This window comes from Bufo bufo, chromosome 2, assembly GCF_905171765.1.
Source record: "Bufo bufo chromosome 2, aBufBuf1.1, whole genome shotgun sequence".
Classification (NCBI taxonomy): domain Eukaryota; kingdom Metazoa; phylum Chordata; class Amphibia; order Anura; family Bufonidae; genus Bufo; species Bufo bufo.
This window is the reverse complement of record NC_053390.1, coordinates 327,654,562-327,667,181: the sequence shown is the minus strand read 5'-3', so window position 1 is coordinate 327,667,181 and position 12,620 is coordinate 327,654,562.

Here is a 12,620-nt window from a genome sequence, read left to right as displayed (position 1 = left end):
GGTGTACATCAGGTGTACAACAATCAATGGTGCTGCTGATCACAGATAACTGAAACAGACAAAACCATACCATTCCAGAGCCAAGTCCAGCAAATGAAGCTTTCATACTGATGAGAAATAAGACATCAACAAGGCTTTCAGTTCTAAGCACATAGCATACAAACCAAGATTCACAAATAATGACCGGTGATGAGGAAACTGGTATATTGCTGCTAGAGATGAGTGAATCGATTCTAAATGAATCAAATTTGTTAAAAAATTTCGAACAAACCCATCTGCACGATTTGCACAAAATGTTGGCCACTATTTCTTAAATGAATCATTGGGGGACACAAAAGACGATCGGTATAGCTGCAGCCACTAGGCGGTGACACTAAGCTATACCCCTCCTGCAGAAACTCGCACCAATACTCTTCCGCTCCCACTCCTCAAACTATCTAGGCCTAACCCTCCCCCCATGTCTAACGCTTACACGCCTCTCCACTTTATGAGGCTGGGGTTTCAGGTTCAAAGAAATAATTAATTGAATGGTTAAATAAATAAATGATAAAAAAAACTTGGAGCTATCGGCTCATCTTCCTTGTCATCAGTGCCATGTCCTGCAAGCAAGAACCATACTGGCAGAACTCCCCCTCCTTTTTCATCAAGTGCAATTATGCACAGGTGGAGTATTTGCACCAATGCTGAATGCGTTAGCTATTGCAGCTTTACCCATGCTTCCCGATGAACAGGTGGAGTAATTAGCCTATTACTTGTACATCTTATGCATTACCGCCTTCCGCAGTAGGAGTAACCACACTAACACTGGATAATGTATATCTTGTCTCTTTACTCCCCTTATGGTGGAGTAATTGCACTACCACTGGATATGGTACATCCTATCGTGTTACTCCCCCCTTGACAGGTGGAGTAATTACACTAACATTGACTACTGTGTCTCCTTCCTCACTGCTTCCTTGTCTCATTACCCCCCCCCCCCGTTCCACGGGTGGACCATTTGCAAGAGACGATACCTACTATTGCCTTTACCCCTTAATAGGTAGCCTATGGGTGCTACCACTGGATACTATGACTTCTATTGCACTATCCCATCATTGGGTAGTCCTTTTGTGTGTTGGCGTTGTGGCCCTTGTCTTTCCAGGGTGTTGCCCCATGACATAACTTTCCTTGTGCCTGGAGTACCTGTGAGGCAAACAAATTTTCATTGGCACCTTCAATTGGTGGAGCATCTGCACTGGCTGCCAGCTTTCCTCCTTCTCAGGTGGAGTATTGCGCTAGCACTAGTTACCGTGGCTACTATTGTATGGCCTCCTCCTTAGGTGGAGTATTTATGCTAGCCCTAGATACCGTGGCTACTACTGTATAGCCTCCTTCTCAGGTGGAATATTTGTGCTATTCTTATATACAGTGGCTACTACTGTATGGCCTCCTTCTAAGGTGGAGTATTTGTGCTAGCACTAGATACCATGGCTACTACTGTATGACCCTTTCTCAGGTGACATATTTGCGTTCACCCTAAGTATGGTGACAGCAACAGCGTTCTTCATTCCTCACACGATGCATTGACACTGGGGCCTGGATCTGTAGTTTCTACCACATTACCTTCTGCTCCATGCGGAGCCATGGCCCTGACTAGAGATGTCGCGAACATAAAATTTTCCGTTCGCGAGCGGCGAACGCGAGTTTCTGCAAATGTTCGCGAATGGCTGAACCGCCATAGACTTCAATAGACAGGCGAATTTTAAAACCCACAGGGACTCTTTCTGGCAACAATAGTGATGGAAAAGTTGTTTCAAGAGGACTAACACGTGGACTGTGGCATGCCGGAGGGGGATCCATGGCAAAACTCCCATGGTAAATTACGTAGTTGACGCAGAGTGTGGTAAGTTGAATTCACAATGCGATTAATATAACCTGCATTAATCGCATTGAGATTACAACTTAGATCTGAGATCCTAATGGTTGTATTGCTAGAATTGACGAATATAACGAATATAGCACTATATTCTCAATGTTCGTTATATTCTAGCAATACAACCATTAGGAACCCAGCTCTAAGTTGAATTCGCAATGCAATTAATATAACCTGTATTAATCGCATTGCGATTACAACTTAGATCTGAGTTCATAATGGTTGCATTGGTCGCGCCGTCACATGGTAAAGGGGGACGGGGGTGTGACTCACTGCAGCCTGGTGAGTGGTGGGGCTGCAGGAGTCTCTGGTGCCGGGAGGAGGAGGTAAGTAGAGCGGCTCTGACTTTATAGACCAAATTATTTTAATAATACCCCAATAATAATAAATTAATAACCTAACCCCATTCATAAATTACTGTGGATTATTATAGAGATGGCCCCAGGCAAGGAGACATAAGGGGTTGGGTTGAACTGTGGGCTGGGGCCACCCGGCCACAATTACTAATCTTTGCTCAGGGGGGCCCTCATAAATATAGACCCACATGGTGTGGACTGGTCATTTTTACTAAGGAATATAGTTTAAACGTTTATGTGCAAAAGAGAAAATAAGAAGTCAGCTCCAATCAGATATCTGCACATAGACCAAGACTCTGGGTCTATGCAGATATCTGATTGGAGCTGACTTAGTGACTTTTTTTCTCTCTTTATCTCTTTATCATGGCTTCGGGGGGGGGGGGGGGGGGCAGGGGTGACACAATTTTTTACCGCACCGGGTGACACCAGCCATAGCAACGCCACTGTGACCATTAGGAACCCAGCTCTAAATTGAATTCGCAATTGCGATTAATATAACCTGTATTAATCGCATTGCGATTACAACTTGGATCTGAGTTCCTAATGGTTGTATTGCTAGAATTGACGAATATAGCACTATATTCTCAATCTTCGTTATATTCTAGCAATACAACCATTAGGAACCCAGCTCTAAGTTGAATTCGCTAAGCGATTAATATAACCTGTATTAATCGCATTGCGATTTCAACTTAGTCAAATTTGTGACACTGCAGCTTCAGAATGAATCTAAGATGGATGCTGTCCCTAAAATGGATGCCGTCCTTGCTATTTGATAGGAGGTGGGAGGGTCTTGGAGGGAGGGTATGCTGATTGGCTGGAATGTGTCTGCTGACTGTGAGGTACAGGGTCAAAGTTTGCTCAATGATGACGTATGGGGACGGACCGTGGAAAAAAAAAAAAAGCTATGTTCGCCGGGAACTATTTGCCGGCGAATAGTTCGGGACATCTCTAGCCCTGACATGCAACACATTCCATCTATCTGTGGAGCCTTCCTGCTGGTCCTAGGTGTTCTACATTTCCTTCTTCTACAGGTGGAACTTTTGCTCATTTATGCTAGCAATGGGTAACTACCTCTTGAAGCTCATCAAGAGAATGCCAAGAGTGTGCAAAGCAGTAATCAAAGCAAAAGGTGGCTACTTTGAAGAACCTAGAATATGACATATTTTCAGTTGTTTCACACTTGTTTGTTATGTATATAATTCCACATGTGTTAATTCATAGTTTTGATGCCTTCATAGTCATGAAAATAAAGAAAACTCTTTGAATGAGAAGGTGTGTCCAAACTTTTGGTCTGTACTGTATATATGTAGTTAAGGCTGACATGTCAGCCTGTATTTGTGGGAGGGGCGGATGTGCCTTTAAAAGTCAAGGCGCGCTATCCTCCGATGTCCGTGAACTCTCTGTGTGGGGGGGCGTATACATCCTGCAGTCTCGCCAAGCTCACGTCGCAAAGCACACTCGCTGAATCGCACGTTCATTTGTAAGTATGCAGAGGCTGCTGCGCCCTACAACCTGCTACAGCTCCGGAGCGCTTCTGCCGAACGCTCCTCAGGTAACGATGCCACAGCTCTGTCCCTACTTCCAGCATTCCCTCCCCATATGCAACCCCATTTACCTCGGCCGCGGTCTGCTCCCTCACACACGCTGCACGCCCGGGCTCATAGATGGAGATCCTGGTGCATCTGGCCCTGGTGCATGCGGACGCCTCCCCCATCACCGCGCTTTCTGCCAATTCTCGCGGTCTCATGGCAGCACTTCCTCGCTTCTCCCCAGGTTCCGGCCTCCAACGTCCCCCACACAATCTTCTGCATAGCACCCTGATTCAGTCACCATTCTTCCAGGTGTTTCCCCCCCCCCCCCAAAAAAAAGGAGGACAAATAAAGTTATGAAAAAAAGGACAAATAAAGTTATATATTAAAAAAAAAAAAAGGGACAAATAAAGTTATGGAAAATTAAAAAATATGAAAAAAGAAATACAAACCGGATTCCAAAAATGTTGGGACACTATACAAATCGTGAATAAAAACTGAATGCAATGATGTGGAGGTGCCAACTTCTAATATTTTATTCAGAATAAAACATAAATCACGGAACAAAAGTTTAAACTGAGAAAATATACCATTTTAAGGGAAAAATATGTTGAATCAGAATTTCATGGTGTCAACAAATCCCCAAAAAGTTGGGACAAGGCCATTTTCACCACTGTGTGGCATCTCCCCTTCTTCTTACAACACTCAACAGACGTCTGGGGACCGAGGAGACCAGTTTCTCAAGTTTAGAAATAGGATTGCTCTCCCATTCTTGTCTAATACAGGCCTCTAACTGTTCAATCGTCTTGGGCCTTCTTTGTTGCACCTTCCTCTTTATGATGCGCCAAATGTTCTCTATAGGTGAAAGATCTGGACTGCAGACTGGCCATTTCAGTACCCGGATCCTTCTCCTACGCAGCCATGATGTTGAGATTGATGCAGAATGTGGTCTGGCATTATCTTGTTGAAAAATGCAGGGTCTTCCCTGAAAGAGATGACGTCTGGATGGGAGCATATGTTGTTCTAGAACCTGAATATATTTTTCTGCATTGATGGTGCCTTTCCAGACATGCAAGCTGCCCATGCCACACGCACTTATGCAACCCCATACCATCAGAGATGCAGGCTTCTGAACTGAGCGTTGATAACAACTTGGGTTGTCCTTGTCCTCTTTGGTCCGGATGACATGGCGTCCCAGATTTCCCCAAAAAAATTGTGACTCGTCTGACCACAGAACAGTCTTCCATTTTGCCACACTCCATTTTAAATGATCTCTGGCCCAGTGAAAATGCCTGAGCTTGTGGATCTTGCTTAGAAATGGCTTCTTCTTTGCACTGTAGAGTTTCAGCTGGCAACGGCGGATGGCACGTGGATTGTGTTCACTGACAATGGTTTCTGGAAGTATTCCTGAGCCCATTCTGTGATTTCCTTTACAGTAGCATTCCTGTTTGTGGTGCAGTGTCGTTTAAGGGCCCGGAGATCACGGGCATCCAGTATGGTTTTACGGCCTTGACTCGTACGCACAGAGATTGTTCCAGATTCTCAGAATCTTCGGATGATTCACAGTTGATGATGATAGATGCATATTGCTCCACTATCTTTCTGCGCAACATTGTGGGAATTGGTGATCCTCTACCCATCTTGGCTTCTGAGAGACACTGCCACTCTGAGAAGCTCTTTTTATACCCAATCATGTTGCCAATTGACCTAATTAGTGTTAATTGGTCTTCCAGCTCTTCGTTATGCTCAAATTTACTTTTTCCAGCCTCTTATTGCTACTTGTCCCAACTTTTTGGGGATTTGTTGACACCGTGAAAATTGGAATCAACGTATTTTTCCTTTAAAATGATACATTTACTCGGATTAAACGTTTGATCTGTCATCTACGTTCTATTACAAATAAAATATTGACATTTGCCATCTCCACATCATTGCATTCAGTTTTTATTCACAATTTGTTTAGTGTCCTAACTTTTTTGGAATCCGTTTTGTAAATAAAGGGATTTAAAAAAAACACCATTCAACCCACACCCATATTTCACGCACTCAGGTCCCCTAGTCCAATTCCAGCGGCATAATAACCTTCAGTTGGAGATCCGGGTGCGTCTGGCCCGTCTGGTGCGTCTGGCCTGTCTCAACCAAAACCCGTCAGGTCGGGATTTTCATTCCTCCCAACCCTTCATTGTCCACGGCCTGTCGCGTCTCCCAGGCTCTCATATACCTTCCCTTACGTCCTACCAGCAGCACAGATGGGGTTAACCACCCCCCATGGACTGGTAGGACCGGCAGAATTTTAATGAGCCCAAGTAATAATTAAACACTTAACCCTCCCCTATAAAGGAGGGAATCACCTCCAGCCCATTGTGTTTTTTTCTGTCCTCCGGACAGGTGGGCTGGGCGGTGATTCCCCCTCTCTTAGGGGGGAATCTTTTTTTCATTTTATCTGCGGGCTTTGCCTCCGCTTTTACTAGATGGCTTGTCCGGCATCTTACCTGCTGCCGGCGCTGCGCAGCGGTGCTTCGCTGCGGTGCGTTTTTCGGCGTCCTCGGTCCTTTTCCTTGCGGCCGCTGGGCGCCGCCATCTTCCGGAAGTGATGTTGGAATCTGACGTCACTTCCGGAATTTTTCCTTGCGACGCGATTTTGCGTCATTATTGTGATTTTTTTATATATAATTCGCGATTTTTCCTCCGGTTGGAGGTTTTATTGTATTCCTTCCTGGGGGGAAACCTTTTTATTTAGTGATATGTGTTTTTCTCTTCTGGGGGCATGGAGTCGGTTCTGAGCCTCTCCCTCTATTTAAGGAAACATTGTGAACCAGGTCATTCTGTGGCTGCACATGCTTTTTAAGCTAGCTCCCAGAGTCCTATAAGCTGGTGTTCCTCCACTTATTGGTGCCTTATTTTTGGTCCTCATTTTCAGCTTCTGCCGGTCTGCCTTTCTTTTACCTTTCTCCTGAAACATTTATTGGTTGTTTACAAATGTTTTACTTATCCTTTTTTTCCCGCAGTGATGTCGCATCCACGGGATTCGAATGGCAGAAAGGCGGGTTCCAAGTGGAAACATTTATCGTGCTATGATTGTAGCACGCTTTTGGAGGATAGCTGTCCCTACTCCAGGTGTGACGGCTGCCGTTCGAGGGTCCAACCTTCCACCGAACCTACGATGCAGGATATGTATCAGTGGGTGAAGACCTATGTTGATGGATCCATCAAAGGGGTTATAAGCCTGCTGGATGAGAGGCTTTCTACTCAGACTCCTATGGAGTCTTCGGCTCCAGTAGAGAGACCTTCCGTAGTCTCCTTGAGTTCCTCCTCCTCGGATGCGGAGGAGCTTACTTCATGCTTCTTTCCTCCTGATAAGATGCAAAAGTTACTTAAGTCCATCAGGTCGGGGGACCATGATGTTGACCTGGGGGAGCCCTCTGATCCCGCTAGTCGGGCACTTTGTGTCTTTAAAGCGGATGAGACCCTCCTCTCTGTCATGCGCACAGAGTGGAAGAAACTTGAAAAAGGTCCGATTCTAACTAAAGATTCAGAACCATGTTTCCGATGGCTAAACCCTTGGTGGAATCGTGGGGTTCCATTCCCAAGGTGGACATGGTGATTGCCAAACTGTCCAAGCACACTCTGGTTCCTGCGGACGATGGGTCGAGTCTGCAGAATCCCCTTGACAGGAGATCAGAGTGCACACTCAGGAGAGGTTATACGGCAGCTGCAGCTTCCGCGTCTACGGCCATCGCTGCTACAGAAGTTTTTACCTTCCTCCGGTCTCGATTAAACCAGATCCAGATGGATGTGGATCAGAAGGTGTCTCGGGACGACATTCTGGCGGCTTTCAAGACTGTCAACCTGGTGATGGATTTACTGTCTGATACATGGCAACAACAACTGAAGTTGGTGGCTAAAGCCATGACCCTGGTGTCAGCGGCCCGCAGGCCTTTGTGGCTTAAGCCTTGGGTCGCTGACAATTCCTCTAAATATAATTTATGTAGCCTTCTCTTTGAGCCCAACCGTTTGTTCGACTCAGAGTTGGAAAAGATTATGGAAGACCTGTCAGATAAAAAGGGGAAGAGTCTTCCCCAACAGTCCTTTCGGGGGCGGGGCAGTCAAAACCGTGGTGGTAGGTCTGACCAGCAGTCAAGAGCCCGGAGGGACTGGGGAGCGCAGCGAAGAGGTTCGAGGCGCTCTCGTGAATGAGCCAAGGATAAAAAATCCACCTCCTGACTACGGGCCTCCTCAAGGCTCTTGGATGACTCCTGTTACTCCTGCCATCCTGCCAGAAGACTTCCCCACTCCCCTGCCTCATCTTCCCATCGGAGGTCAACTCTCCCACTTCAAGGACATCTGGATCCGAGAGATTTCGGATCCCTGGGTCCTGAATGTCATTTCAGAGGGGTACTCAATCAATCTTCTTTCTCTGCCTCCGGACAGGTTCATCAGAACCAAACTTCCACAGGCCGCAAGGCAGTCGGTTCTGGAGGCTTACATTCAGGATTACATCCACAAGGGGGCTCTGGAGGAGGTTCCGGCAGGGGAACGGGGCTTAGGGATTTACTCATCAGTGTTTCTGGTTCCCAAGGCGTCAGGGGATCTCCGGATGATTATCGATTTGAGATTCTTCAATCGATACGTAAGGAAAGTAAGGTTCCGTATGGAAACCATCAGGTCAGTGGTTCACGTTCTCAATCCTGGAGATGTGATGGCAACCCTGGACCTCAAGGATGCATATTTGCACATCCCAATTCATCCTGCTTCCAGGAAATATCTCAGGATCGCGGCCCAGGTGTCGGGTGTCACCAGACACCTTCAGTTCGTTGCCCTTCCCTTCGGCATTTCTTCTGCTCCTCACACTTTCACCAAGGTGGTAGTTTCTGTGGTGGCGGCTCTAAGACTCCAAGGACTGACCATCATTCCTTATATGGACAATTGGCTTTTAAAAGCCTCTTCCTTTGTGGTCCTGACCCACCATCTTCAGGTAGCGATTTCCTTTCTGTTCCGCCTAAGGTGGATCATCAACTGGCAGAAGTCGAACGTGAGCCAGTCGACTTCAGTAAGATATTTAGGCTTCATAATCGACTCCGTTGGGAGATTTCTCCGGTTGACTCCAGAAAGAAGATCCCGAATACAGAACATGGCAGAATTCCTATCCGTGCCTTGGCGAGTTCCAATTTGGACTCTCATGAAGATGTTGGGGCTCATGTCAGCGTCTGCATAAGCAGTCCCTTGGGCTTTATGGCACCTCCGGCCGCTGCAGTCGGAGGTTCTCTCCAAATGGAATGGCAGCCCCGCCGGGCTGAACTCCCTGTGCTCCCTGTCTTGGCAAACTCGGCATTCCCTCAGATGGTGGAGCCATCTTTTAGACGGGAAGTCTATGACCCAGCCAACCTGGGTCATATTGACAACAGATGTGTCCCAAGTAGGCTGGGGTGCTCATCTAGACGATTCTCCAGTTCACAGATCCTGGTCTCCTCAGGAACGGCTCCTCTCATCCAATCTCCGCGAGATTCAAGATATCTGGCTAGCCCTCCTTCACTTCGCCCCTCAGATCCGGGGCAAAGCGGTGAAAGTCCAGTCAGTCAATATGACTGCGGTACTTTACATCAACAAGCAGGGAGGCACAAGATCACTTACCCTCTTATCAGAGATTGGGGTGATTCTGGATTGGGCAGAATTGAACCTTTCACACTTATCTGCGATCCACATTCGAGGCTCCCTCAATATGATAGCGGATCGGTTGAGCCACGGTCTTCCAACAGTGGAGTGGTCTTTACATCCGGAGATATTCAAGAAGATAGTCCTCAAGTGGGGAATGCCAGAGGTGGATCTTATGGCAACAAGGTTCAACGCCAAGGTGGAGAGGTTTTGCTCCCTTTACAGGGAGGACAACCCCCTGGCGATAGATGTTCTGTCAATATCCTGGAGGTTCAGGCTGGCTTACATCTTCCCTCCCTTTTCCATGATACCGAGGGTATTGATGAAAATTCGTCAGGATCAGGCCTCGGTAATAGCCATCATACGGTTTGGCCCAAGAGATCCTGGTTTACCCAGCTCATTCAGATGAGTCTGGGACATTATTGGAGGCTCCCCCCACGGCAGACCCTGGTGTCATGGGACACTCCCCTCTGCCCAGATATGCACAGGTTCAACCTGACAGCCTAGAGGTTGATCAGTCCCTTCCCAGAATAGAAGGGCTTTTAGAGTCGGTCCTGAAAACGCAGTCTCATTCAAGAGCAGACTCTACTAAGAGAGCCTACTCACAAATTATGAGGATATTCTCTTCTTGGTGTTCCTCAAAGGAGGTGGCGTCTGCAGATCTGCCCCTCCCCATCATCCTTCAGTTTCTGCAAGATGGCCGTGACAAAGGCCTTGCTCCATCTACCTTGAGGGTTCAAGCTTCAGCCATTTCAGCTTGTTTCAACAAGTCTTTTTCGCAGGACCCGCTTATCAAACGGTTCCTTAAAAGAGCTGAAAGATTAAAGCCTACAGTACTGAAACCCATCCCTCAATGGGATTTATCAGTAGTTCTCAAGGGGTTAGCATCTCCCCCTTTTGAGCCTTTGGAGGAGGTAGATTTCAAGTTTGTCACATGGAAACTTGTCTTTCTCCTTGCTGTGACTTCGGCCAAGAGGGTCTCTGAGCTTCAAGCTCTATCAGCGCACGAGCCCAATACCATTTTTTTTGCAAGACCGGGTCCTTTTAAGATTTCTCCCGTACTTTAGGCCTAAGGTTCCTTCTTTCCAGAATATCAACCAGGTGATATCCCTCCCGGTTCTTTCTAGACCTTCTACCTCCTCCGAGGAACCTGCTATACATCCTTTGGATGTCTCGAGATGCCTCTGGATCTATGTGGATAGATCAAGGAGTTCAGGAAAGATGTAAATCTTCTAATCCGGTTTGCCGGTAAATTTAAAGGCCGTAAGGCGTCTAAACCATCCATCATTCAATGGATTAAGGAGGCTAATAGGGAATCCTTTGTTTCCCAATCTCTAGACCCTCCAGGGTTTGTAAAGCCCATTCTACGAGGGATGTAGCCACTTCTTTTGCTGAGAGGAGTCTTCTTCCGCTCGACATGATTTGCAAATCTGCCTCCTGGAGCTCTGAATCAACATTCATCTCCCATTATAGACTAGATGCCAGATTAGCTGAGTACTCGGCCTTTGGGAAGACTATTCTTAGTTCTGCCAGGCATGATGGCCCTCCCTAGGGGTTCTTCTTGCTATCTCCCCATCTGTGCTGCTGGTAGGACGTAACGGAATCGTTAATTTTTAACGATAATTTGTTTTCCCTTAGTCCTAACAGCAGCACACAAATTTCCCACCCTAGTAAAACTAGTTTTTTCTTGCTATAACACAATGGGCTGGAGGTGATTCCCTCCTTTATAGGGGAGGGTTAAGTGTTTAATTATTACTTGGGCTCATTAAAATTCCGCCGGTCCTACCAGTCCATGGGGGGTGGTTAACCCCATCTGTGCTGCTGTTAGGACTAAGGGAAAACAAATTATCGTTAGAAATGAACGATTATGGGGCCTGTGCCTATTATTTAATCTTTGCCTGTTCACGCTCTTCAGTCATCATTCAGGGGCCTCCACATAGTTATACGCATTTTCAGTTTCAACTATGCCTGGTGCCTCCTTCGTCATTCAGGCCTACGCATTATTCTTTAAGGTCTGCGGCCGGCTTCTTCAATCAGGTTTACGCTTTAATCTCCAAATGTCAAAGCCGTAACGTTCTGGCTTATGTTTTTATTCTTCAATGTTTGTTGACCGGCCATGTTTAACCAGCTTACGTTCCAATTCATTTCATGTTTGTGGCCTGGTACGTTATCATGGCTTACGTTTTTTTAAATAATTCATGTCCGTTGCCCAGTACGTTATCCAGGCTTACGTTTTTAACTCATAAATGCATAAATTCTGTTGCCTGGTACGTCATTCGGGCTTACGTTTTTAATTCATTAACTCTGTTGCCTGGTACATTATTCAGGCTTACGTTTTAAAATAATTAATGTATGCTGCCCGGTACGTTATCCAGGCTTACGTTTTTTAAACTCATAAATGCATAAATTCTGTTGCCTGGTACGTCATTCGGGCTCACGTTATTAATTTTTAAATGTATGTTGCCTGTCATGTTTGTTCAGGCTTACGTTTTTAACTCACTGATTTAATAATTTTGTTGCCTTGTACGTTATGCAGGCTTACGTTTTTAATTCATTCATTTCTGCTGCCTAGTACGTTTTCAGGCTTACGTTTTAAATTCATTATTTCCATTGCCTATCACGTTTATGCTGGCTCACGTTTATGTTCATTAACCGCCTCAGCTCCCCTAGCTTAAACACGCTTAATGACCAGGCCACTTTTTACACTTCTGCACTACATTACTTTCACAGTTTATTGCTCGGTCATACAACTTACCACCCAAATGAATTTTACCTCCTTTTCTTCTCACTAATAGAGCTTTCATTTGGTGGTATTTCATTGCTGCTGACATTTTTACTTTTTTTGTTATTAATCGAAATTTACCAATTTTTTTGCAAAAAAATGACATTTTTCACTTTCAGTTTTTCAAAAAAAACGATATCCATATATAAATTTTTCTCTAAATTTATTGTTCTACATGTCTTTGATAAAAAAAAATGTTTGGGTAAAAGTTATAGCTTTTACAAACTATGGTACAAAAATTTGAATTTCCGCTTTTTGAAGCAGCTCTAACTTTCTGAGCACCTGTCATGTTTCCCGAGGTTCTACAATGCCCAGACAGTAGAAAAACCCCACAAATGACCCCATTTCGGAAAGTAGACACCCTAAGGTATTCGCTGATGGGCATAGTG